Source organism: Phaseolus vulgaris, chromosome 4 (genome assembly GCF_000499845.2).
Source record: "Phaseolus vulgaris cultivar G19833 chromosome 4, P. vulgaris v2.0, whole genome shotgun sequence".
Lineage (NCBI taxonomy): Eukaryota > Viridiplantae > Streptophyta > Magnoliopsida > Fabales > Fabaceae > Phaseolus > Phaseolus vulgaris.
This window is the reverse complement of record NC_023756.2, coordinates 42,069,154-42,095,217: the sequence shown is the minus strand read 5'-3', so window position 1 is coordinate 42,095,217 and position 26,064 is coordinate 42,069,154. Positions and strand designations below refer to the sequence as shown.

Here is a 26,064-nt window from a genome sequence, read left to right as displayed (position 1 = left end):
CTTCAGTCATTCTTTCCATGCTTCTTGTTGAAACCATCTACTTTTTTCCTTCAGCTAGTTTCCCTCGGCCCCACGGTGGGCGCCAATTGTTCCTGCTAGGGAGATGGGACCTAGAGAACTGTTGAAGTCTTCTTCTCCTTCCTTCGGTCGGTCAGGTGACTGGGTAGTGAACTGAGGTTCTCTTCGTCCTCCTGCTTCTCCTTCGGCCCTCGGCCTCGGCTGAACACCGGATGGTGGGGGTACCTGCGAAGGCACTCCGACGCTCAAGTCAGTAAAGCGGGTGGTCAGCTCTCAGAGTGATAAATGACATACCTTACTCCTTGGGATGCGTACCATTTATATTATTCTAGTGGGCCTACCTTGTTGGGCCCATTTATCGAGGTGGACACCTCTTAGGTTTGCATTACCTAATTCTTAATGATAGATTAACTTCACCGATCTTGGTTTGAGCGTTAACTGTAATAGGGGTCGGCCATCGGCCAAATCATCATGGCATGGGTCGGCCATCGGCCATGTTCCAGTGGTCTCGGCCTCTCGGCCATGTCTTCTAAGGTCTCGGCCCCTCGGCCAAGTCTTCTAAGGTCTCGGCCCCTCGGCCAAGTCTTCTAAGGTCTCGGCCCCTCGGCCATACCGGTACAGTTCCCTTTCCTTAGAAACACTACATGACCCACGAACACCTTTCAATTATACTATTCAATTTCGCTTCCAAAAATAAATGTAGAATAATAAAATTTCACATTATATTGTGATTTATGAGATTTTTAGTGGATAATCAAAGCGTATATTAATGATTCTTCTAAGAAGATCTTATAATATATTATTTTCATGAGATTAATCTATGAGATTACCTATGAACGTTTCTTTAATTTTATCTTTTCAATCTATCTCTTAGCAATTTTGTTATTGTCACACTCTCTCTTGATAACCAACAGTAAGACAACATTCTTTGCATAGACATAAACTTATTTTTTTAATGTTTCTCAATGTCCGTAAGATTAGGTTTTCATCAGGTTTCATAAGATATATACAATCTCTTAGATTAACCAATAAACCCTTTTATATTATTAAATCACATTAAGGTGCAAAATCCAAAATCTATTTCATGTGAGTCACTTCAAACATTATCTTCCACTTGACTTGTGTGGAGCTATAATGCTTCATGATTTAATAATTACATAAATCATATTGGGCATTAAAAAAACCTTACATAAGGCATTAAAAGGGCTTACAAAACTAAGGATACAGAAATAATAAGAGCCATAGTGTTTACATGTCATTTAATTAACACATTTTCTTTTATATACTATTATATCATTCTTTCTCCTTAATATGGCTTTATAACGAGAAGGTCATAATGGGTTCAAACATAATGTCATTTTTATCAATAATAACATAATTAAGGTTTTGTTTCCACATCATAAGTTGCATGCATATACATAAAGTGAAAAACATAGACTTCAAAAACATACATATCAATGGGCTTAGAGTGAAATAACCATTAATAATAACATTCAACATACACTAGTAACCATATTGTCCATATTCTTAGCATGGTCAGTAAATGTTTTGGACGATAACCCTTTTATTAAAGGGTTAAGCAATTATAAGATCAATGCTAATATTTGCTATTGAGACTCTATGTTTCTGAACTTCTTCATTAACGACAAATTATTTTAATTCCATATGCTTAAAAATTCAAGTTATAAGCATAAAATGAAAATAACAATATCAAATAAGAGCAGAATGCTATAAATAAATATCACCTCAATACACATGAGTTTGAAATGATTACATCTCAAAGGGAAGGAATTAGTCACTCATGGTGGTCATTACATGAATAAAAGCAAAAGAAAGAGATCTAGAACGTTTCTCCTTGATGGTTGCTTCCTAGGATTTCCTCCCTTCTCTTTTTTTCTACCTTACTCCATTATTTAACCTAATTAGACTTGGACTAAGTGACATCTCTATTCATAATATATCCCATTGCTTCATCTCTCCTTAAGTTCCTGAAAATAACACAAAATTGGGAATAAAGAATTCTATTAACCTCGTAACTCCAAAATATATTATTAAATTCTAATTTTTTCAAATTAGGGTTGGGTCATAGCTTAATCAACAATTAAAATCAATAAATGTCTATTTTTTTTGCATGTTATATCACTAAATAATGACACTTATTATGTTTGAGCACACACCAAACTTCCAACAACAAATGCATAAGGGGTATTCTCCATCTGTTTCCATTCCAAAGAATTATTTGAACATTGCATGAGACTAAATTGTCTCCTTTCTATATTGGAACAGGAGATTTTGAACATTATCCATTCTGAATCTCTCTAAAACTTTATTAATATATTGCTTTCTGAGACAAACCTATCAATCCTTGTGATCTATCATGAAATATTTATATTATCACACAATATGCCTCACCCGTATCTTTCATTTCAAAGTTATTAGAGGAAAACTTCTTATTCTCACTTAATAGACCAAGATCATTAGTTGCAAGCAAAATATCATCAACATACAAAATCAAAAATATAAACTTGTTCCCACCGACCTTCAAATACATACACCGATCAATAATGTTTTCCTTAAATCCAAAGGACATACTAATATATCATTGAACTTAAGATACCATTTCCATGAAGCTTGTTGAAGTCCATATATTGATTTCTTAAGTTTACACATCATGTGTTCCTTTCCTTTTTCTATGAACCCCACTGGTTGGTTCATATAAACACCCTCTTCTAAATTCTTATTCAAAAAGGTGATTTTAACGTTCATATGATGCAACTCTAGATCATAATGAGCTACTAATTATGAAGAAATCTTTCTTAGAAACAGACGAAAATGTTTTCTTATAGTCAATGTCTTCCTTTTGACTAAAACCTTTGACAATAAGTTGAGTCTTGTAACGTTCGATATTTGTCATGAGAGTCATATTTAGTCTTTAAGACCCATCTACACCCAACTCTTTTGCATAATTATGGAAATTTCATAAGGTTCCATACTTGATTTTATTCCATTTTTTAAGCTCATCTTTCATTGCATCTAACCATTTATCATAATTATCACCATTGATGCCTTATGAAAATGAAACTAGACATTATCAATGCCTAAGTCATTTTCTGAATCTTGTAGATAAACAACATAATCATTTGAAATAGCATAGTTCCTTTCTATTTGAGATTTTTTTAATATTATTTCTTGTGATTGTTCTACTACAGGTTCACTGTTAATCTCGGGATCACCAATTTTCTCTTCTTCTTCATTGTTGTGTGATTCAACAACACGAGGAACAAAAATTATTGAAGTAGAGGTACTAGTTAAAGGAACTTGTACTCTTATTTCCTTAATCTCCACATTTCTTGGAGCTTCACTCCCACTGGTTTCACCATTCTTAATAAATCAAACATTTTCAGTTTCAACAATTCTTATACTATAGGTAGGAAAGTAAAACATATACCATTTTGACTTTGTTGGATAACCAATGAAATATCCACTAATTCTTCTTACATCCAATTTCTTTTCTTGCGATTATATATTCTAGTTTATGCCTGACAACCCCAAACATGCAGGTGTCTCAAATTGGGCTTGCCTGTCCACAATTCAAAAGGTGTCCTTTGAACTGCCTTACTAGGAACCCTGTTCAACAAATATGTGACAATTTTTTAAAGCATACATCCACTGTAATACAAGTAAATATGAATTGCTTAACATGCTCATAACCATATCCATTAAGGTTGAATTACGCTTTTCTGACACACCATTTTGTTGTGGTGTACCTAACATTGTGTATTTAGCACAAATACCTCGTTTCTCAAGAAACTTAGCAAATGGGCTAGGGTGTTTTCCACTTTCATCATACTTTCCATAATATTCACCACCTTTATCTGACCTAACAATTTTCACATTTTTGTCTAATTGTCTTTCCAGTTCATTTATATAAATTTTCAAGGAATTCCACTACTTGAGATTTTTCATGCAGTAAATAGACATGATCATAACGTGAAACATCAATAAAAGTGATAAAAATGTCTTTCTTTAGTGAAGGAATTTACATCAAAAGGTCCATAAATATCTCTGTGCACAATTTCAAGAAGTTAGGTGCTTGTTGTTGATACTTTATTTATGTGTTTTGTTTGTTTGCCTTTAATACAATCCACACACACATTTAGATTAGTAAAATATAAATTTGGAACTATTTCATTCTTTAATGATATTTACAACCTTTCTTTGGAATATGTCTCAAACGCTTAACGACAAGTAAGAAGAACATTCATTCACTAAACTACGTTTAGTGCCAACATTATGATGCAAGGTCATAAGAATTTAAACATAAATTATCAAGATTCAATTTATATAAACCATCATAAAATGTACCAAATCCAACCATACAAGTACGCTTATACAAATTGAAACAACCATTCCTGAACTTAAAATAGTATCCAACATCAAGTTTAGACAAAGAAACTAAATTCTAAAAGTACTAGGTACATAAAACGTATGAAACAAGTCTAAATGAAATCAAGTGTTAGGGATTAAACGATAAGTTCCAACAACTTCCACTGAACTTTCACTCTATTCCCCATGAAGACAAACTTCTCATTTGGGTTTATGATCCGGGGTGAAAGAAATCTTTTTCTTTTCGAACCAAAATTTATGTTTAGGATCGTCCTTCTAGAAATATTGAGATTTCCCACAGAAATTACATATGTCATCTTTTTTATGGATTTTAGTAGATAACTTGTTAATCTTTGATGGTCCTTTAACCTTACCATGTTTCTTACAAAATTTCTTTCCATCTCCTTGATTATTCACATAATTAATGGAGTGGTTTCCTTGAGTATTAGGTCTAGTCTCTTCCTAAACTAACATATTGTGAAATTCATGCACATTACATTTGTCTTTCATGGTATTATAGTTCCTTTGAAAATGGTCATACTCAGACGGTAATGAGTTCAAGATGAACTGCACAAGAAAATTTTCATCCACTGTCATTCCAAGAGACTAAAGTCTTACTGCAATATTTGTCATCTCAATGACATGTTCATGCATAGTACGAGAACCATACAATTTCGTAGTAATTAAGGTATTCATTAATGTCTGAGCAAGAGATTTATGAGAATTTTGGAAGCGCTCTTCCACAAATATCAAATTCTTTTGCACTTTCAGTTTTGGGAAGAGCTGACTTAATGTTAGTTGCTATTCTCATTCGCATAAACATCAGGCAAAGTCTGTTTGACCATTCCCAAGCCTTATAATAAGCTTTCTATTCATTGTTGCTAGCATCAGGAATAACAATAAGTTTCTCAACTTGTAAGGCTAAATTAAGATCCAATACACTTAAGTGAAATTGGACTTGTTTACTCTAATCAGACAAATTTAATCCATTAAAGACTGAAACAAACATATCATATGAATGTAAACATACAGGTACAAGTATTGCAATTAACACACGCTTAACATTAATACTTTGAGCCATAAATTAAACATACAATACAGATTTTGACAACCACAAACATTCTATGCATACTAATGTTTTCCTTTGGGTAATACATAAAACATAATTGTAATAATAATAGTAACATTATTTGGTAAGACATATGCATTAACTAGAAATACTTGTTATCTTTGGATATACAAATAAAACTAATAACACATACTCACTACCAACAATCATATCCATTAATTATAAGCACAATTAATCAACATTTGGGTGATCAACAAATGCCTTATAATAATGAATTTCAATTAACCCATAAACCAATAATTTAACATCCATTCTATAGGTAATTGAAATAAAACTCATCACTAATTTGAAATTAAATAAAACATAAAGGTTTGATCACTCTATATAATAATTCCATAATAATATCATTCATGAACTTTGGAATTAAAAAAAAAACATAAAGATTTGGTCACTTTGGTGATTACAAATTTATCATACAATTAATTTTAGAAATAGCAACGAAAGACTTGAGATTTCAATAGTTTAATTTGAAATCAATTCACAATGCAACAAAAATAAGATATATATATAACCTCCCTGATTAACCAATAGACCCTTTCATATTATTAAATCACATTCATGCCCAATACACAAAATTTATTTCACACGAGTCATATTATAATGTTACATAATTATATATATATATATATATATATATATATATATAATACGCCAAAAAAGTTGAAAGGAGGAGAAAGTATCCCTGAATCTTTTTATATTTTTGAGAGGTAGCTCTTGTTAGATAAGATACCTTATTGAGCAAATCTTGCTCATACGATAGTGATACATGCACTTCATGATATTGTATAAATTTCTTAACCATTTCGGGAAGTACGATGACTTGATTTTTCTTCTTCATTTATTGTTGTGTGGTATTATGTTTACTTGTGGTTGGACTTGCATGTCATCCTTTCATACTTAACTTTACTTTTATTATATTTTTTTTATCGATAATAAAAAATGAAATTAATAAAATTATTAAGGATATTTTCAACCGTATAAAAAGAATCTTACATCAAAATATAATAGGGTCCTTAGTAATATAATAGAGTCCTTAGTCTCTTTGTTTAGGAGAAACAACTAAGTGGTATTTCTTTTGTATAACACACTTTTGTGTGGTTTGTATGGCTCTCAAAGAATAATGTTCTGGTTAGGACAATTGGATGATGTTTATTTCTTTTTATAAGAAATAACTTATACCTGATGTAGAAAATAAGTTTTATATATGAATCTATATGTTAAGTATTTTTTATATATAAATTTATGTAATATGGATATCAAATATCTTTTTATTAGGGTACCAACATATGTCTTGTTTTTCAGTTCTTCCTTGTAACCTTGTATTGTGAACTCCTTTTGCTTCTTTGCTTTCAACTTACTTACACTTCCCTTGCTTACCTCATCTAGCCACCACCATTATCTTCCCCACAAGTGCCTCTTTCGTTCCTCTAAGTGTTGTTATCTCCCAATTCTCCTCTCACACTTTCACTCCTTTCCTTTCATTACCACTCCATTATTATGTGATGTGTACACCACTAGTGCTTCCTTTCTCCCACCATGGTCACTTCCAATATTGAGATCTCTCCATTCATCCCTCTATAAAATTTCTCTAAAAGATGCAAAAAAGAAATTGTGATTGAATTTTTATTTTTTTTTTGGTTTAGAGTGTCACAACCGAACTCATGATGACCAAACTTTCGACGGAAATAATTTATTTAAAAAATATAGAAGAGTTATCATCATAATTTATTTTCTAAAATTACAGAAAAATCTTTAAAAAAATAAATTTTGAAATTAAATTTGAGTTTGGAAGTTAATTAATTACATGTAGTGATAATTTCCTATATGATTATATTAAAAAACAGTTGTTTAAACCCAACATATTTTTTTAATTTTCAAAAATGCCTTTTATTTCGAAAATAAATATTCAGAATTGAAAATAATATATTTCAGAAAAAAAGAGGTTACTGAGTTTCAAAAATAAAAATCCAGAAACAAATATCAAAATTCTTTTTGGACAAAAGAATCTGGATTTTTGAAAATAATACATTTAAAAAAAAAATCCAGAAGAGAAATTATTGTGTTTCAATTGAAAATCAAGAACAAAAACGAAAAGCCAATTCCAGATAAAAAAATCCGTAATCCAAAAAATTCGTTTAAGAAAAAAAAATCGGAAACACATATTCTGGAAAATGGAGTCTGAAAGGTATTTTTACATGTACCTATTTTTTAAGGACATTTTCGTCAATTCCTCTGGAATCGGGTGCAGGAAGTAATTACCGTCAGAGTAACTCGCAAGCACAATTGGGCCTGCGGTGGAAGCGTCTTTCATCTTCTTCTTCAGATTCTTCTACTCATGTGTAGTTTTCAATAAAAAAATAAAATACATAGTTTTCAGATACGTGTATAAAGAGTTATGATATAACTACAATCCTCATTCTATAACCATCTCTAGATTATTATATCATCAAGAAATCTAAGTAAATAATTAAGGATATTTATAACATTCTTTACTTTACTTGGTTGTTCATTACATACAAATAAATGTACCACGTTTAACTTTTTTAAGAAAAAATATTATAAAAAAACATAATAAAATAAAGATGTAGTGAAGAAAAAAAAAAGGCATTTGTATTGCTAATGGGAGGGAACACACCCACAGTATGCATACTAGTGGCTATTTAACAAGTATAAGAATTTGTTTATCGCATGAATAGGTTGAACTAGAATTAGAGAGTTATTATATAATTATTTAATAATAAAAATATTAATTGTAGAGTTTTTTTAATAAGAAGGTAAAGTAAACTTAATAATTTGAATCATTTAATTAATAAAGAGAAGATATATTTTGACTTTTAAAGATTGATAAGAAATACTCAAATAAATTAAATAAAAAATGTATCGGTATGGGCGAGGCCGATCCCCGGTCTCCCTGATCGAGACTCACCTGGCTGACCGAGACCCGGTCTACCTGGCCGAGATCAGGAGAACCTGGTCGAGACCTGAAAGACTTGACCGAGACGACGAGACTGACGTTCTATCTTAAAGCTTAATTATATCAATAAATTGTATCATTAATGACAATGTTTACTGCTTTAATAAAATATAAAATCATTCATATGCATAAATCAATCATGATATAAAATCATTCATATGCATAAATCAATCATGATATAATGGAATAGTAAATTGAGATCATCAATACAAAATTCAGAAGTTATCTTGTTTTTATGCTGGTCTGGTAGACGAAGTTTGGATTGGGAAGTGGATGTGTGAGAATGTGAAAAAAAATGTGAAACAAGTGAGGTTGTTTGGATTGAGGTATGTTAGAATGAATGTACGAGAAAATTTATGGGAATTTGTGAGTGATATGATGGTTGTGAGGGAGTTTTAATTTTTTTAAATTGTTAAATGTTACTTTACAAATTTATCCTTGCCTATTAAAGTTTTTTAATAATGAAATGAGTTATTTTTGTTTAAAAATAAACAACTTTCACATATTTCGTAGATTTAAAAATTAAAATTATAAAATAAATATATATTAAATATAAATAGATATAATTTAAAAATTATAATTAGAAAAAAAATATGTTCAACAAATTAAATAAAAACAAAACTTCAAATAATTTCTTAAAATATTAAACATGCATTAAAAATTAAAAAAATAAATCAGATCTTATATAAATAAAGGATAATATTTTTTATTATTAAAAACCCTATAATAATGAAAAATAAAAAAAAATACTAAAAAAATATAACATAATTAATAATAGAAAATAATTTCATAAAAAATTATTATCAAATAAATTACTAATTGATAAACATAATAATTATAAAAAAATATTTTAATATAAACACAACAACAAATTAAATAAAAAAACTTCAAATAATTTCTTAAAATATTAAATATATACTATAAAATTAGAAAATAAATCACATTTTATATAAATAAAAAAATACTATTTTTTAATATTAAAAATAATTGCAAATGAATGATGATAAATTCAGAAATAACACATGCTGATCTAGTTTTCCGTCTATATTTCGTTATTTTAAGGGGAGAGAATATTTACTGTTTAATTCTGTATTCAAACAATTAATATCCTTTTACTTATTTTCTTTGTGAATAATACATTCATATGTTAAACCCTAAACCTTAAAAATTTAAGTCTAAGATTTAGCTTTCAAATCAAGGTGCGTTCTGTTCTTTCTTTCTTTAGAGAAATATAATGTTTAGCATATTGAAAAAGTTGAATTGCTTTTGTAATAGTTAGTTAATGAGTGTTGTATTATTGGCTCGACCATAAATAACTATACATTGATTAAATTTTATTTTAATATTTTAAAAATAAAATTAAAAAAAAATTAACGATGAAATCATACATAATATTAATAGAATAATTAAAAAATCATATTAATACAAATTCATAAAATATAAAAATCCAATTTATATTTATAAATAAATTAATTAACATTGTCAAAATGCATATTTATTAACATTTATTATACTCAACTATTAAATATTAGCTTAATCATAAAAAATGTTTAACAAATACTGCTCAAATCCAACATTCTCACCGAGAACCAAAATTCCCAAACGGATGACACTAACCTATAAGTTAAAGTTGAGTCCTTTCTGAATTAATCAGGATCATGTGTCGAATTTAGTGTTAATTAATCAAAATGTACTCTTCTTCTTTACATTCTCATCTTCTCTATTGACCCACACCATGCCATGTCTATGTGTAGAAGGCATTCAAGCAATCCTAAGTCTTGATAACCCAATCATTTTCATTTATAAGAAATTTTCACAGAAATTAGATAGAAAAATTATACATATTAAGTGTATTTTTTATTTAATAAATATTTATAAAAATTTAATCTGACAGGAATTATCTACAACTATACTGTTTTTTTAAATACCAGAAGTTTTTTAGGAGAGGTTACGAGGCTCCACTAATACACATACTTAATTGGGGTTTTTGAAACCCTGATAAGTCTTTACACTTTTACCAAAGTAATATTTTTCTTTCATTCCTTATTTTTCACTTTTCCGTATTTTGTTCGTTTGAGAGGTACACTCCTTCTCATGTTTTGTTTTTTACAGATTAAAACTTCCTCAATCCTAGAAAATCATGTTCAACTCTCACGTTTTTACATATTCCTCAGCCCTAGCATTTCTTCTTCAACTTCTTCGTTCTTCCCTCTGAATTGAAGCTTCATTTTTCATTATGTTTAGGTCTTAGAAAATCATCTTCAACTTCTTCGTTCTTCCCTCTTAATTGAAGCTTCATTTCTCATTCTTTTTTTGTTATATTTGGTATTCATTTTTGTTTTCCCTATTTGATTTTTCAAATTTGGTTTTCATTTTCTCCATTTCTCATTTCCAGAGTTGCAGTGCGTTTTGCAAGTTCATGCTTCAGGTTGCAAGTCCATGCCTCAGGTGATGAAAATCATCAAGCCTCGAAACATTTAGCCAAGAAGATTGGAAGAAGAGAAAGAAAACTCTCATCTCAGAGGGAATTAATGTTGTCTGCTCTTTCATTTTTATCTAGTTTTACAAACATTACACAAAGTAGTATAGGCTTTATTTTAGGCTTGTATTTGAGTCATTTTTTTGGGCCAATTTTCATAGGTCATGTATTGGGCCAATTAGAGTAGGATGTAAATAGAAAAAAAAGAGTCTAGCTAGAGTTACAATTGAGCCTCCTTGGACCCAATGCAACTCTAGACCATCTAGGATGCACAAATAAATTTCTAGAGTGCAAATAGAAAGAATGGAGTGGCAAGGAAGGCCTGAAGGTCCACATGTCATCTCCTTAATGGAGAAGATTCTCTCCAATTAGAGGAGGACACTTGTCAACCTCTAATTTGAGAGGATTTGCTCCAATTAGAGAGAATCACTTGTCCTTCTATGAGTGGAGATTTTTTAGGGTTAAAGCTTGCACCTTGGTTGCCCATAACACTATAAATACAAGTGTTAGCCCCCTTGAAAATGAGATTTGAATTGATAATGAAATGTTTCCCAAGTTGCTAGCTCATTTGTCTTCCAATTCTCACTCTCAAGTTTGCACTTCTATTAATGTTTTGCTTGAATTTTCTTAGAAGTTGGTCACACCTCTTCTAAGCCTCTACTTTCCCTCTTCGTTTCATCTTCTCCACACTTTCATTTAGCCATTGATGTCATTTTCAAGTCCATTCTTCCGCAACATACAAAACTACAACAAAAAAAAGCCAAAACAAGCTAGTTTTGCATCATAAGGTTTCTGCTCAAGGATTGAATACCAACTCATGGAACACTGTCTCTGATTAGTCTCAGGTACATTCTTCTCTCATTGTAATAATTTTTAGTTTTTTTTTTTATAACGTGTTCTTCGTGTCCGAGCTTTCTTTTTCTTATAACTGTTCTTCAATGTTTTTTTATAATTGTTTGCGAAGGGTTTTGACTTTGATAAGTTTTGTAGTGTAAAATTTGTGTAATCCTTTAGGTTTGTGAGTAACAAAGAGATTAAAAATTTGTGATGGCTTCTGTTGCCATCATATGTGATGGCCTTCATTCAAATGAAGTATGAAGTTACTTCATCAATCATCTTCGAACGATGTGGTGCAGTTGTTGTCACTTTTCCCTATGCTCTCTCCCATGTTAGAGTCATATAAAAATGACATAAGAATGGCGTATTGCGCAATTGTTTTTTTCCATAATTTTTATCCAAGAATTTCGTAGTAAATGATTAACTCTGATTTTTGAAACCCAAGAGAGAAGGTGTCAAGAACCATCTTAACTTTCTATTGTTGGTTTCTAATAACAAAACCTTAAATTTCAGCATTCCCTATCTTTGAAGGGGCATGCATTTACTTTTATGAAGGGAATTTGTTAGCATATTTTAATGAATTAGAAGAACTCTTAAAATGGTTATGGTTTTCTATTTCACATGAGGTATCAAGCAAACACATGTTACCCTTACAGTCAAAACACACGCTTATAAGATTGTAGTTCTTGACACCTTGTTTTGTGGAAAAGTTTGGAAACTAGTATGATCCATGGTTCAAATAGTTCATGACGCTAAATTAGTCATTTATTAGAAGTTTATAGGACCTGTGTGGTGTTTGAATACATAATAGAGATTAGAAGAGAACAAAGAATGTGAGATAAGATGATAATTGTGATATGATAAAATAGTGCTAGTAAAAGAATATATATTTATTTTTTAATGGTGAAGGAATTGAAATTTTGTGTTGAATGAAATTGTTTATATATGTGATGAAAGAAGGAGCACTGGTATCCTTCACCTATTATCGCAGATTGTGAAAAATTAAACATGGTGAAAATGACTATCTGGCCCAATCATAAAATGACATAGATTATTTATAAAATAAATAAATTTTAAACATTATGAATTTATATATCATGATCAACTGACTATACTTTATTTGTGTTAATTATTTTGCACAAAAAAGAAAAGTACACTTGCGAATAATGATCTTAATTATTGTACCCATGCAATGATACTCTTCTTTTTGGCTACTATTTGATAAAGAGCAAAGGAAGAAAAAGTGTTAAAACTATTCTAAAAGAAAATTGTAAGTATTGTTAAAAAAACATGTTAAACTTATGCTTTTAAATTTCAGAATATTTAACATTTGTTAATTTTACAATTCAATTTTGTATACTTTATTCAGTTGGTCATGAAAGTGTCACTTTGGAGCCTTTGCAATTTAATTTGGTAGTAACTAAAGTCGCAACAAACAACTTTTCAAGTGAAAATAGGATCGGAAAAGGTAGATTTGGAGAAGTTTATAAGGTGATTAAATATGACATATTAGTTTTTTGTTCATCTTTTCACCTAAATGATGATTTGATTTTTGGGGTATTCTCCTTGATGGTCGACAAATAGCGGTAAAAAACCTCACAAAAAGCTCTAAGCAAGGTGCAAATGAATTCAAGAATGAAGTTTTATTGATAGCCAAACTTCAACACATAAATCTTGTGACATTCATTGACTTTTGCCTTGAAGACCAAAACAAAATACTTATTTATGAATATGTGCCGAACAAGAGACTTGACTAACTTTTATTTTTTGACTTTTTCTACCCTTAATCTCTCTATCGTTAGTTATTTATGTATAGAATTTGTGTTATATCACTACAAGAAAAATCCATTTTAGCTGCCAACAAAAAGTGAGGGTTATAAAAAAGAAACCACTAGCATGGGTGAAGTCTAATCAAGTTGGAAACAAAAATTAATGTCAAATATTGTGTCCACAATGGAGATCTTTAACTCACACTAAAAATTATTAAAATAATAATAATAAGTTAGCGTCTAGAATAGGGACACAAAATAGAAGAAATGAAAAAAAATATTAAGTGACAGAATAATATTGAGTCTAGAATGGGGACACAAAGTGGATGCAAGTTAAAAATTATTAAAATAATAATAATAATAAGTTAGTGTCTAGAATGAGGACACAAAGTAGATGCACTCAAAAAACAAGTTGCAAAATAATACTGCATCGAGAAGGGGGACACAAAGTGGATGTAAGTTAATATTGTATTACATTTAGCATAGGTTTAGACGACACTAAGGTGACGTGAACGTTTATTGTCATCTTTAACCACTATAAGTTATTTAATGAGAAACAAAAATGTTTAATATTTTTGTTTCACACTTTCATTTTCTCACACTTTCAACTTTTCATTTCTGTCTCACACTTTCAAACTCATAATCCCGAAATTCCTCCCAAAAACCCTACTTTTTCTTTGTGGCCATTTCGTTCTCCTTAAGTGCATTTTACTCATATTTATGTTAGAATGTATGACCTTAAACGAGAGAGGGGGGGGGGGGTGAATTGTTTAAGGGGATTTTCGCAAACTTTGAAGGTATAATGAAATTCAATGCTGAATTACAGAGAAAAGAATCAAGGAACCAAAGAACCAAAACTGTTTTAAGATGATATCAGAAAAACAATCGATTGTTTCGAAACAATCGGTTCACTCTTACACCAAGAGCTACATCCAGTCCCTAGAAACCACTGGGTATTCCACTATGCAATCAAAACCAGATTACAAACACCACACACCAAAGTAGTGACCTTGAACCCCTCAAGAAACACACTACCTTTGGCAAACCACACCAAGAATGTTGATCTTGAACACCTCAAGAACACACAACACTCATTTGCAACACAACTACAGAAATACAGTAATCAAGGAAGAAGGGAATAGAATACACCTGGGTATTAGAAAGCTTAAAGTTCAGAATTACAACCCAATCCTATTCCACACACTTAAGAATGATCCAAAGCTCTTTCAAATCTTGGAAAAACTGTTTTGATAAACTCTTTCTGTTACTTCAAGATTAGGAGCGTAAAACCACCTTTATATAGACCCACCAAGTGGTCAAAAGCATTTAATAAAGGAGCCAAGTTAGTTAGGATCATTTAAAGCATATTAAAACTGCTTAACATAATTCTGTTAAGGTTTGCAGGAAAACAATCGGTTGTTTTGTCGAAACAATCGATTGTTTTGGTTTGACAGCAAAGTCAACCAAGTTTTTCAAAAACACCTAAGGTAAAACAACCTGTTGAATTTTTGACAGCTTTTCAGAAAACACATCTTTTCAAAATGTTAAAGATTCAAATGAACTTGGATCAACTTAAGGAGTGAATTAACAAGTTTCAAACAACTAGACAACACACACACGCAACAGCAAGGTCTTCAAGCTTTCCTTTTGGATTTGGAGACATCAAAGCATCTTGTTCAACAATCTCCCCCTATTTGATGAAGACAAATCCCTGGTTTGTTTGTGTTGTTGTTTTTGAACTTGAAAGGTCCTGCAAAACAGAATTTGTGCATATACAAAGCAAGTATACCAGCAGGATACCAAGGCACACAAAACCAGTTTTCTGCATAAGCCTTTAAGCAGAAAAACCAGTCAAATAACCATAAAAACCAGTGCCAAAATGAGACTGGTGTGCAGCAGAACTTATGGTGAATAAGAGCATGGAAACAACAAAATTTAAACCATGATAAAACCAGATAACACCATAGTGTAGCAGTAGCAACACAACACATAAAACCACACCATTCTCCCCCTATTTGTCTTCTCAAATAGAATGAAAAAAGGGATACAAACAACATAATTTCCAGCATTGAAAACCAGCATATAGCAGCAACATGATAAACCATAAAACCTGTGTGTTGTAGCAGCACCATTGCAGCAACAAATCTTTGATACCATATCAGAATTGCAGCAAAGATCTATGGTGTATCAGAGCTATGACAGCAGCAAAATCAAAGTACCATAGACCCCAGAAATTTCAGCAAGGAGACCACAATTTCTCCCCCTATCTTTTCTTCATTCAGCAATTCAAGTTGGTCAAATGATTGCTCAAGAGGTGGATTTGGTAGAAATATTCTTTCTTCTGTTAAGAACAAACCTTCCAGATAATCCAAAGATACATTCACAAATATTCATCAACCCCATGATCACCAATGTGGTTGTCACTCATAAAAAGATTTGAATTTCAAGGATGACAAAGAATATATCTCTTTATGATCTAATTCAGAGGCACAAAGAATGCATATTTGACTCATAATGAGTTAAGAAAGAAAATAAACAGTTGTAATCATGCATAAGAAATCATAACAGTTTTATTCAAATGTTCCAGAGGTAAAACAATCGGTTGTTTCGTGAAAACAATCGGTTGTTTTTCTGAGACAGCAAAAAAAATGTTAATTTTCAAAGCAAATCATCTTTCAAAGTGATGGGAAATGCATAATGAAATACATTCATACCTTTGGATTACCTCTAGCATGTTTAGAATCTCATTTGGTCTTATGAAGCCAAAAGCATAGGATGAACATATACAACTTACTTTACAAAGGATGAACATATACAAGTTACTAAGCCTCTCATACCACACTGCCTTGGAGCTTGCTTAAGCCCATACAAGGCCTTTTTCAGCTTGTATACATGGTTAAGATGTTGATGATCTTCAAAGCCCGATGGTTGTTCAACATAGACTTCCTCATTGATGATTCCATTGAGGAAAACACTCTTAACATCCATTTGAAACAATTTGAATCCCCTCAAACAAGCAAAAGCCAGCAGCAACCTTACAGCTTCTAATCTTGCAACTGGAGCAAAGATTTCACCATAATCTATGCCTTGTTCTTGATGATAACCTTTAGCCACAAGCCTTGCCTTGTTCCTTGTGATTACTCCAGATTCATCCAGCTTGTGTCTGAAAACCATTTGCATCCAATGATGTTCTCCACTGAAAGATCCCTTGGAATTCTCCATTCCTTTGGTAGCTCTTCCTGTTGCAGAATTTCAACCGGTTGTTTCGCAAAAACAATCGGTTGTTTTTCTGGACAGCATTTCAGCTTCTCCAAGGTGATGTTCTGCTCATCTTCTTTTGCATGAACCTTTGTAGAACTTTGATCATTCTTCATCATATCACCTGTACTTGAAGGGTCCTATAACACATAATTGATGCATATACAAAGCAAGTATAGCAACAAGATAACAAGACACACACAAACCAGTTTTCTGCATATACAACATTAGCAGAAAAACCAGAAAAATTGAAGTAATCAAGTGCTTTCAAGTGCAGAGAAGCAACAACATAATGCATCAGTTTTAAAGCTAACTATACAACCAAATCAAGCATAAACTTCTCCCCCTATTTGATCTACAAATAGACAATGAGAAGGGTTGTACAAAGCAGAAATAAGAATGATAATAAAGTAGTCCAGCAGTATAAACAATGATGACATTTCAAGAATAGAACATGACATAGAGTTTTCAAGAAAACAAATGGATATAACTTTTATTATCAAATTTTAAGGCACACTGAATGTATATTTGTCCAAAAGCAAGATTTGAAAAAGAGAAATGGTTTAATCATGCATAAGCAAACTTGACAGCATTATACAAAGATGCCAGAGGAAAAACAATCGGTTGTTTTACTGTGACAGCAAAAAGAACATTTTTTAATGCAGTATGCAATTTGTTCATACCTTTGCACAGAGAACCCCAATAGATTCACTTAAAAGGAAGACTTTGAGATGTTCATATGGTCACAAGGCACACTTACATAAATTGAGAAATGAAAATACACATACTCTCTTTATTCTTGAAGTTTCTCTTTTAAGCACCCACTATGCATGTGCCAAGATGTCTCTTGACTTTCAAATAACCTTGCAAGACATATACAATTGAAAGTGTAGGTACAAAGATTGTCTTTGCTCTTGATATTCTTCCCTTTAGCAGTCATTCTTCAAGTCCAAAAATGATTCTTGGCTGCCAAAGATCCCTACAAGCAAAGATTAAGAAGCAATATTTGGTCCCCTTATGAATTTGGGTCCAATGATGTTAGTAGGAGCCTTAGGAACCTTAGAAACCTTAGGAACCCATTTCACAATACCTTTAGGAACAGAAAACCTTCTTACTCTGCAGAATCTAATAGTGTGGCCCCTTTTCATGCAGTAATGACAAATTTCAATCGGTTGTTTCGATAAAACAACAGGTTGATTTTCAAAGAAACTTGAAAAGGGTTTTGAAACAGATTTGTTCTTGCTGTTTGGATTAAACCCCAACCCAGCCTTGCCAAAAACACATTTTTGAGAAGCAAGAACAGTTTCAAGATTGGATTGGCCTTTGGAAAACTTGTCCATGGTTTTTAAAAGATAGTGAACCTTCTTTTGAAGAGATTCACAATTTTCACAAAAGCTAGAATCACACTTGCAAGAAGAGTTTTTGTAAATCATTTCCAAACTTTCAAAATCTGTTTTTGAATGGTTCAACTCTTCTTCCAAAGTCTTGACTCGATTTTCCAACCAGTTGTTTAAACCTTTCAACCGATTGTTCAAAATGGCCAACCTATTAGCTTCTTCATGAGTCTCATTGAAGGCCTCAAGAAGTTGGCTATAATTTTCAACATTAATGGAAGAGCTTGAACTTACACTGCTTGTGTCACTTTCTTGTCTTGTCATTTGACATAAATTTGCTTCTTCTTCATCACTTGAAGAGGAGCTTGATGAGTCATCATTATAAGCTCTTCTTGATTTTCCTTTCTTCTCATGCTTCTTGAAGTTTTTCTTCTTTTTGTTGGGACATTCAGTTTTAATATGACCCTATTCACCACATCCAAAGCATGTATATTTGTTAGTGTTAAACTCAGTAGGTTTCTTGTTATCATACCTGTTGAATGAGTCACTTTTGTTGTTTCTCTTCTTTAGGGACTTGCTGAATTTCTTAAACAACAACCTAAATGTTTCTTCTTCACTCTCATCACTTGAGTATTGACATTTTTTGTTCCCAGCAGCTTGACTTGATCCAAATTCTTCTTTTGTCATAAGACAAACCTCCTTTCTGGATTCTGAAGAGAAAGATTCAGCAGAAGATTCTTCTTTGTCCATCAAGGCTCTCCTTGGATTCTTGTGATACTCTTCAAGGGTATTCCACATTTCTTTTGCAGAACTACATTCTGAAACCTTGAGCAATTCATTAGACTCAAGTGCAGATACAATGATGTGCATAGCTACACAATCAAGATGTTTTATTTCAGAAGAAACATTTTCATATATAGGCATGAGATAGCTATTTGTAATAACATTCCATATTTTTCTATCTATAGATTCAACAAAGAATTTCATTCTAACCTTCCATATTTGATAATTCAGTCCACAAAACAGAGGTGGCCTGTTAATTGAGGCACCCTCCCCAAAAGGTAGTTTTTCAGCCATAGAAAAAGATCTAGGATCAAAACTTGAATATCTTTCAAGAACCAAGCTCTTGATGCCAATTGTTAGAATGTATGACCTTAAACGAGAGGGGGGTGAATTGTTTAAGGGGGATTTTCGCAAACTTTGAAGGTATAATGAAATTCAATGCTGAATTACAGAGAAAAGAATCAAGGAACCAAAGAACCAAAACTGTTTTAAGATGATATCAGAAAAACAATCGGTTGTTTCTTCGAAACAATCGGTTGTTTTTATCTGCAGTTTATAAAAACAACTTAAAAACAGAATTTAAAGAGTTAAGGGTAAGAGAAAAGCACGCAAGCAATTTATACTGGTTCACTCTTACACCAAGAGCTACATCCAGTCCCCAGAAACCACTGGGTATTCCACTATGCAATCAAAACCAGATTACAAACACCACTCACCAAAGTAGTGACCTTGAACCCCTCAAGAAACACACTACCTTTGGCAAACCACACCAAGAATGTTGATCTTGAACACCTCAAGAACACACAACACTTCTTGGCAACACAACTACAAAAATACAGTAATCAAGGAAGAAGGGAATAGAATACACCTGGGTATTAGAAAGCTTAAAGTTCAGAATTACAACCCAATCCTATTCCACACACTTAAGAATGATCCAAAGCTCTTTCAAATCTTGGAAAAACTGTTTTGATAAACTCTTTTTGTTACTTCAAGATTAGGAGCGTAAAACCACCTTTATATAGACCCACCAAGTGGTCAAAAGCATTTAATAAAGGAGCCAAGTTAGTTAGGATCATTTAAAACATATTAAAACTGCTTAACAGAATTCTGTTAAGGTTTGCAGGAAAACAATCGGTTGTTTTGTCGAAACAATCGATTGTTTTGGTTTGACAGCAAAGTCAACCAAGTTTTTCAAAAACAGTTAAGGTAAAACAACCTGTTGTTTTGAAAAACAACCTGTTGAATTTTTGGCAGCTTTTCAGAAAACACATCTTTTCAAAATGTTAAAGATTCAAATGAACTTGGATCAACTTAAGGAGTGAATTAACAAGTTTCAAACAACTAGACAACACACACACACGCAGCAAGGTCTTCAAGCTTTCCTTTTGGATTTGGAGACATCAAAGCATCTTGTTCAACAATTTATTCCTAAGCAATGTCCCCAATGGTGAATATTTACTCACATTTGTTTTTTCACGTAGTGTCTCCAACAGTGAAACTAAGTTTAATTATTGTTGGAGATCTCACATCGACTAGAAGTTAGGACATTTCGTAGTATATAAGTGGGTGCAAACCTCACCTTATAAGTCAGTTTTATGAGGTTGAGTTATGCTTAAAGTCCACTTTTTAATATGATATCAGAGCCATTTCGAGCCTATCCTAGCAATTGTTTGTTGGGCTTATCAAGTCACTCGCTATCGAGCCGTTATCGAACACCCACAATATATAGTTCCACACACGAGTTTGTAGCTTCGGTGTGAGGGTTGTGTGTTGGAGATCCCACATTGACTAGATATTAGAACATTTCATAGTATATGAGGTTGAGTTAGGCTTAAAGTCCACTTCTTAATAATTATTTAATTTTATATCCATTTTAGTGTCTTCCAAACCTACGCTATGGTAAAATAATATATTTTTCTTTATGTAGGCTTAGCCAACACTACCTTGTAAACTTGTGTCCCATTGGAGATTGTCTCTAATGCATAGTCACCACAAGATTTGATTTCATTTCTATTGGGACGCTAAGTCCACACTTACCCCATGTAGCGTCTCTCTTTTGCTCTTTGCGTCTCTCTTTTGGGGACTCTACCATCATTATTTCTTGTGGTGTATATTTTACACTTACATCTCTCACTTGAATCTGTAGATCCTTAACAAGCAAATATGTTAAGGTGGTATTAAAGATATAACATAATTGGAGGGATTGCTTGAGGAATTATATATTTACATGAATATTCTCAACTCAAAGTCATACATCATGATCTTAAATCTAGTAATGTTTTATTGGATGAAAACATGATTCCAAAAATTTCAGATTTTGGTTTGGCTAGAATTATTGAAATACATCAAGATCAAGGGAGTACAAATAGAATTATTGGAACATAACGTTTCAGACAAAAAAAATTCCCTATCATTTCATCTTTACTTCTCCACAAAATATGTTTTGACTATATTAATATTTTTGTAGTGGTTACATGTCTCCGGAATATGCAATGCTCGGACATTTTTCAGAAAAGTCAGAGTTTTCAGTTTTGGAGTAATGATTTTAGAAATTATTACTGGAAAAATGAATACAAATTCTTATGATCAACCACATAGTACCGGTGACGGCCTTTTAACTAATGTAAGTATATCATAAAAAAAGGAATTGTTGTTCTTGACATCTTCAATCATCATTTGGATTGATTCAATTACAATGCTAATTTAGAATTTTAATTCAAAATTTGTTAGGTTTGGAGATGGAGGGATCAAACTATGTGCATATTAGACCCCACTATTAAAGAAAAATATTTTAAACAAGTAGTTATTAAATGCACTTTATTATGTGTTCATCACAATCCTAATGAGACCAACAATGATGGAAGTTGTTTCATATTTTAGCAACAATCCTTTGGTTGAATTGTGAGATCCAAGATCTAGATGAACCTTCATATTTCTCGCATAGAAGAATGGATTCAAAATCATTTCCACCTTCCAAACAACCATTTCCACCTTCCAAACAACATACCAATGACACAGCACCCCATTTTTCATTAATGAAATGCCAACGAGTCAATTTCTTCTTCAATAATAAATTATTTTTCTTAAATTTCAAGTTTCTATTGAATTAGTAATTAGTTATATGTAATGGTCTTATGTCGTTTAACTCTATCCGATTAATGGTATTTACTTCTAAGAAACACTCAATTTAGAAAAGAAATATCCGATTAATGTTATTTACTTCTCAGAAACACTCAATTTAGAAAAGAAATACTATGATATATTGAAATCTTGGTATCTTTCATTAGCCAATGTAACCTATATGACATGTAGTTAAATTTTATTATATAAATTTACTGTGCTAATTTTCTTTATTGATTTAATCCTTTATTTATTTTGAGCTTTCTAGTGAATAAAGTTTTTATATTAAATATTTTCAGGATATATAGTAATAAAATAAATTAATATGCATTATTGTTGAACATAAAATTTTAAAACTAAATATTATTTTTAATCCTTTTTATGTTTTAGTGTTTTTGTATTTTGGTTTATTAAATTTTATAAGTTTTAATTTGGTACTTTATGTTTTTTCTAAATTATTTTTTTTAATAAAAATGTTAAATAAGTTATAAGAGGTGAATGCCATGTCTATTAATCTATTTAACGTTTTAATTAAAAATGACTAAAATAAGTTTTCAAAAGCATAAATTAAAATATTTAAATATTTTAGCTTGTGAATATAATGAAAATATGCATTCTTAAACTCTTCATATTTAACAAAAAGGTTTTACTAATGTAGTATTGTTAAAAAAAATGTTGTTACAAAATGTTGAGATAAAATGTAAAGTAATCATGGAATAAAGTGGTGTCACGAAATTTTTATGGTGAAAATTTTGACTTTATGAAGATTAATGGTTAAAAACACATTCTGAAAAAAACTTTTCTGTTGCTAAAAAAATGAAAAATCAATATAAGTTGAAAATAGAGAGGAAGAAATTCATCACAAAAATTGTTTAATCATTTAAGTAAGAACATGATCTCCTTCATCACAAAAGAAAATCACGAAACAAAAATTAATTTTAGAAACCAAAATAATTAGCTACTATATTAATTAAATTATAAAAATCATTTTATAAAATAAAAAATTATTTATATCTAATTTTGATTCTATTATTAATAAAATTTTATAAAGTAATTTCTAAATTAATATTTAACCATTAGCTATCAAGGTTTTAGTTATTAACTACTTTATATTTTAAATTAGTATGATTAGTCTTTTATAGACTAATTTACAATCTAAAATATTAGTAGCTAAAACCTTGGTAACTAATTTAAATACCAATTTAAAACTATTTTATAATTTTTTTTATTAATAATAGAAATCATTATAGATACCAATAATTTTTTAATCACTAAATTAATATTTAATTTAGTCTATAGTGACTAATATTTTTAGTTTCTAAATTTAATTATTATTTAATGTTTTTTATAGTGTTAAAGCGTAATTTATTTGTATGAAAATGTGTTCATTGAAGCGGGAAGTAGATTTTTGGTGCCGGTAACAAATACATATTTTTTATCCACTTTTGTGTATTTTTGTGTTTTTAATATTTACCTATTTGGTGTGTTTGTTTTTGTATTGTTTTTACTGTTCATCTAATTTTTTAAAAATCATTAAAAATAGTGGGTCTTTACATTTGATATAATATTCATAGATTTTGAAATATAGAAAGTTAAGGTATAAAACTTTCAAACATTCGTAACTTTTGATAAAAAGCTTAGATCGAAAGACAATAAAAACAAAAGTTATTTAGAATGAAGAGAGAAATCTCTCCTCCAATCCCCTAGAATTGGGTAACCAAAATTTCTTCATTTACTATAAGTTTTATTTTATTTTATTAGTAATTTTGAACATTTTTCTAGATTTTTGGCATTTAGTTTACATATAAATACTTGTCCAAATTTCTAAATTTTTTTGTGTCGTTTCCTTATACCTAATAAAAAATTATCAAACATTTACATCTTAGATATTTCATATTTCCATATTCAAAAAATGTATTATGTGATTATGTTATTTTGCATACTATTCTCATTTGTGTTTTATATATGCACAATAAAGTTATTATAATTGATATTTCTCTATATTTTAAATTTTAATTTTAAGTTAAAATTAATTATTATTTGAAAAATTCTAAATTCAACATGTCAACCTCATGTTTGTTAGGATAACATATCTAAGATATTGTCCACTTTGAACTTTATAGTTTCATCACGGTTTTATTTTTTAAAATGCGTCCTGAAGGGTTAAAGGGGGGAATGTGTGTATTTAAATTGTCATTGGTCTTGACTTCTAAACAATATGAGACTATTGGATGTGTCAAAACCCCCAACCGAGATCAAAGAGGAATGATGGTTCGTCAATGTTTCAAAATTTGAGTTAACATCATTTAGGTTAATCATTGCATTGAAGGTATTTTTCCCTTTTAAGCTCAGAGTTTTTTTTATCATTTTATCCTCAAAAGACGCTTCAAAGGATTAGGGAATGAATGTGTATTTAAATTGTCATTGACCTTCACTCCTAATTGATATGAGACTTTTGAGCGTATTAGAACACAATCTTTACCAACAAAGGTCTTCAAACCCTTATGACTTTACACTAACACAATAACAAAAGAAAAGAAAAGAACTTAGACACATATAGTCTAATTTGTGTTTTTCCTAGTATTATCAGGGTTACAACCTTAAGGTACAAGGTAATATGTTTTCTATGCCTATATTTATAATATTGGAGTTGAGTCTTTCCTTTACTACTTGTTCACATAACGTCTCCTTACGTCAAATAGTGAGAGTGACTATGACTATGTTTTCTAGTTAATCACCAAAAAAAATTCTAGTAAAAAAACCCAATTTTTTTCTCATTTAACATGAAAAACATAATCAATTTTGGACAAAAATAATTTATAAAAGATGTCAATTGAAAAAATCTAATTAATATTTGTCTAAAATTAGTCTTTTCATGAATAATTTATCTTTTTATGAATGAAAACATAAATGATCTAGCTAAATAAATACACAAATATACACTATAAGAAAATTTTAAATAGAAATTAAATTTAGGAAAAAAAATTAGTTACTCACTAAATTAAATATTATTTTATAAACTAAAAATTTATTGATATCTAAAATAGTTTATTTTATTAATAAAAAAATTATAAAATAATTTTTAAATTAATATCTAATTAGTATTTATTTAATTACCAATTTAAAATTTAAAGTAATTGATAACTAACTCAACCCCATAAAACCAACTCAATGAGGTGAGGTTTGCACCACTTATATACTATGAAAGACTTTAATCTATAGACTTGAACCTGACTCTTATACTATATTGCAAAGTGGACTTTAAGCCTAACTCAACTACATAAAATCGGGCTTAATGAGGTGAGGTTTGCACCCACTTATATACTATGAAAGGTTCTAATCTCTAGTCGATGTGAGATCTCCATTAATAAAAACTAATTAATAATATTTTTAGTTTGTAAAATAATATCTAATTTAATTAATATAAGAATTAATTATTTTTTGTATTTAAAATTAATTTCAATTTAAAGATTTATTTGTGGTGATAGTCGCCAAAAGTAAGAAAATTTTAAATTTCATAATGCTAAGTTTGTCTAGATGAATTTAAAATTTTCTAATTTTAAATAATTAAATTAAATTATTTTATATCTTCAGTTCTTCTAAAATTATCTACCAAAACATCATATTTTATAATATAACACTTTTAACTTTTTATTAAAAATAAATTCTCTATAAAAACAAATTGTAATGAGGCATCCGTGTCCAGTGCCATTCATGAGTGCAACATCACATAGTAAATGCTGTCCTTTTTTTTCATCCATTCATTAATTGACACCACCTAATCCTTTTATTTTCAGTTCAGTGACTTGACTAACTATGCTTTATTTTTTTTCACCCTAATTCAGAATAATATTAAAATAATATTTAAATATAATAATTAAATCACAGTTATGAACTACAAACCCTTGTTTTGTCCTCCAATTACAATGAATGACCTTATTTCCACTGATAATCGTGGGTTCTTAGGTCAATTGGTC

The 26,064-nt window shown here is 30.4% G+C and overlaps 1 pseudogene; it reads left to right on the top strand.

The window, feature by feature from the left end:
- The first annotated feature begins 13,029 nt into the window (after positions 1 to 13,029).
- Positions 13,030 to 21,821, top strand: LOC137838850 (cysteine-rich receptor-like protein kinase 34; annotated as a pseudogene).
- The last annotated feature ends 4,243 nt before the right edge of the window (positions 21,822 to 26,064 follow it).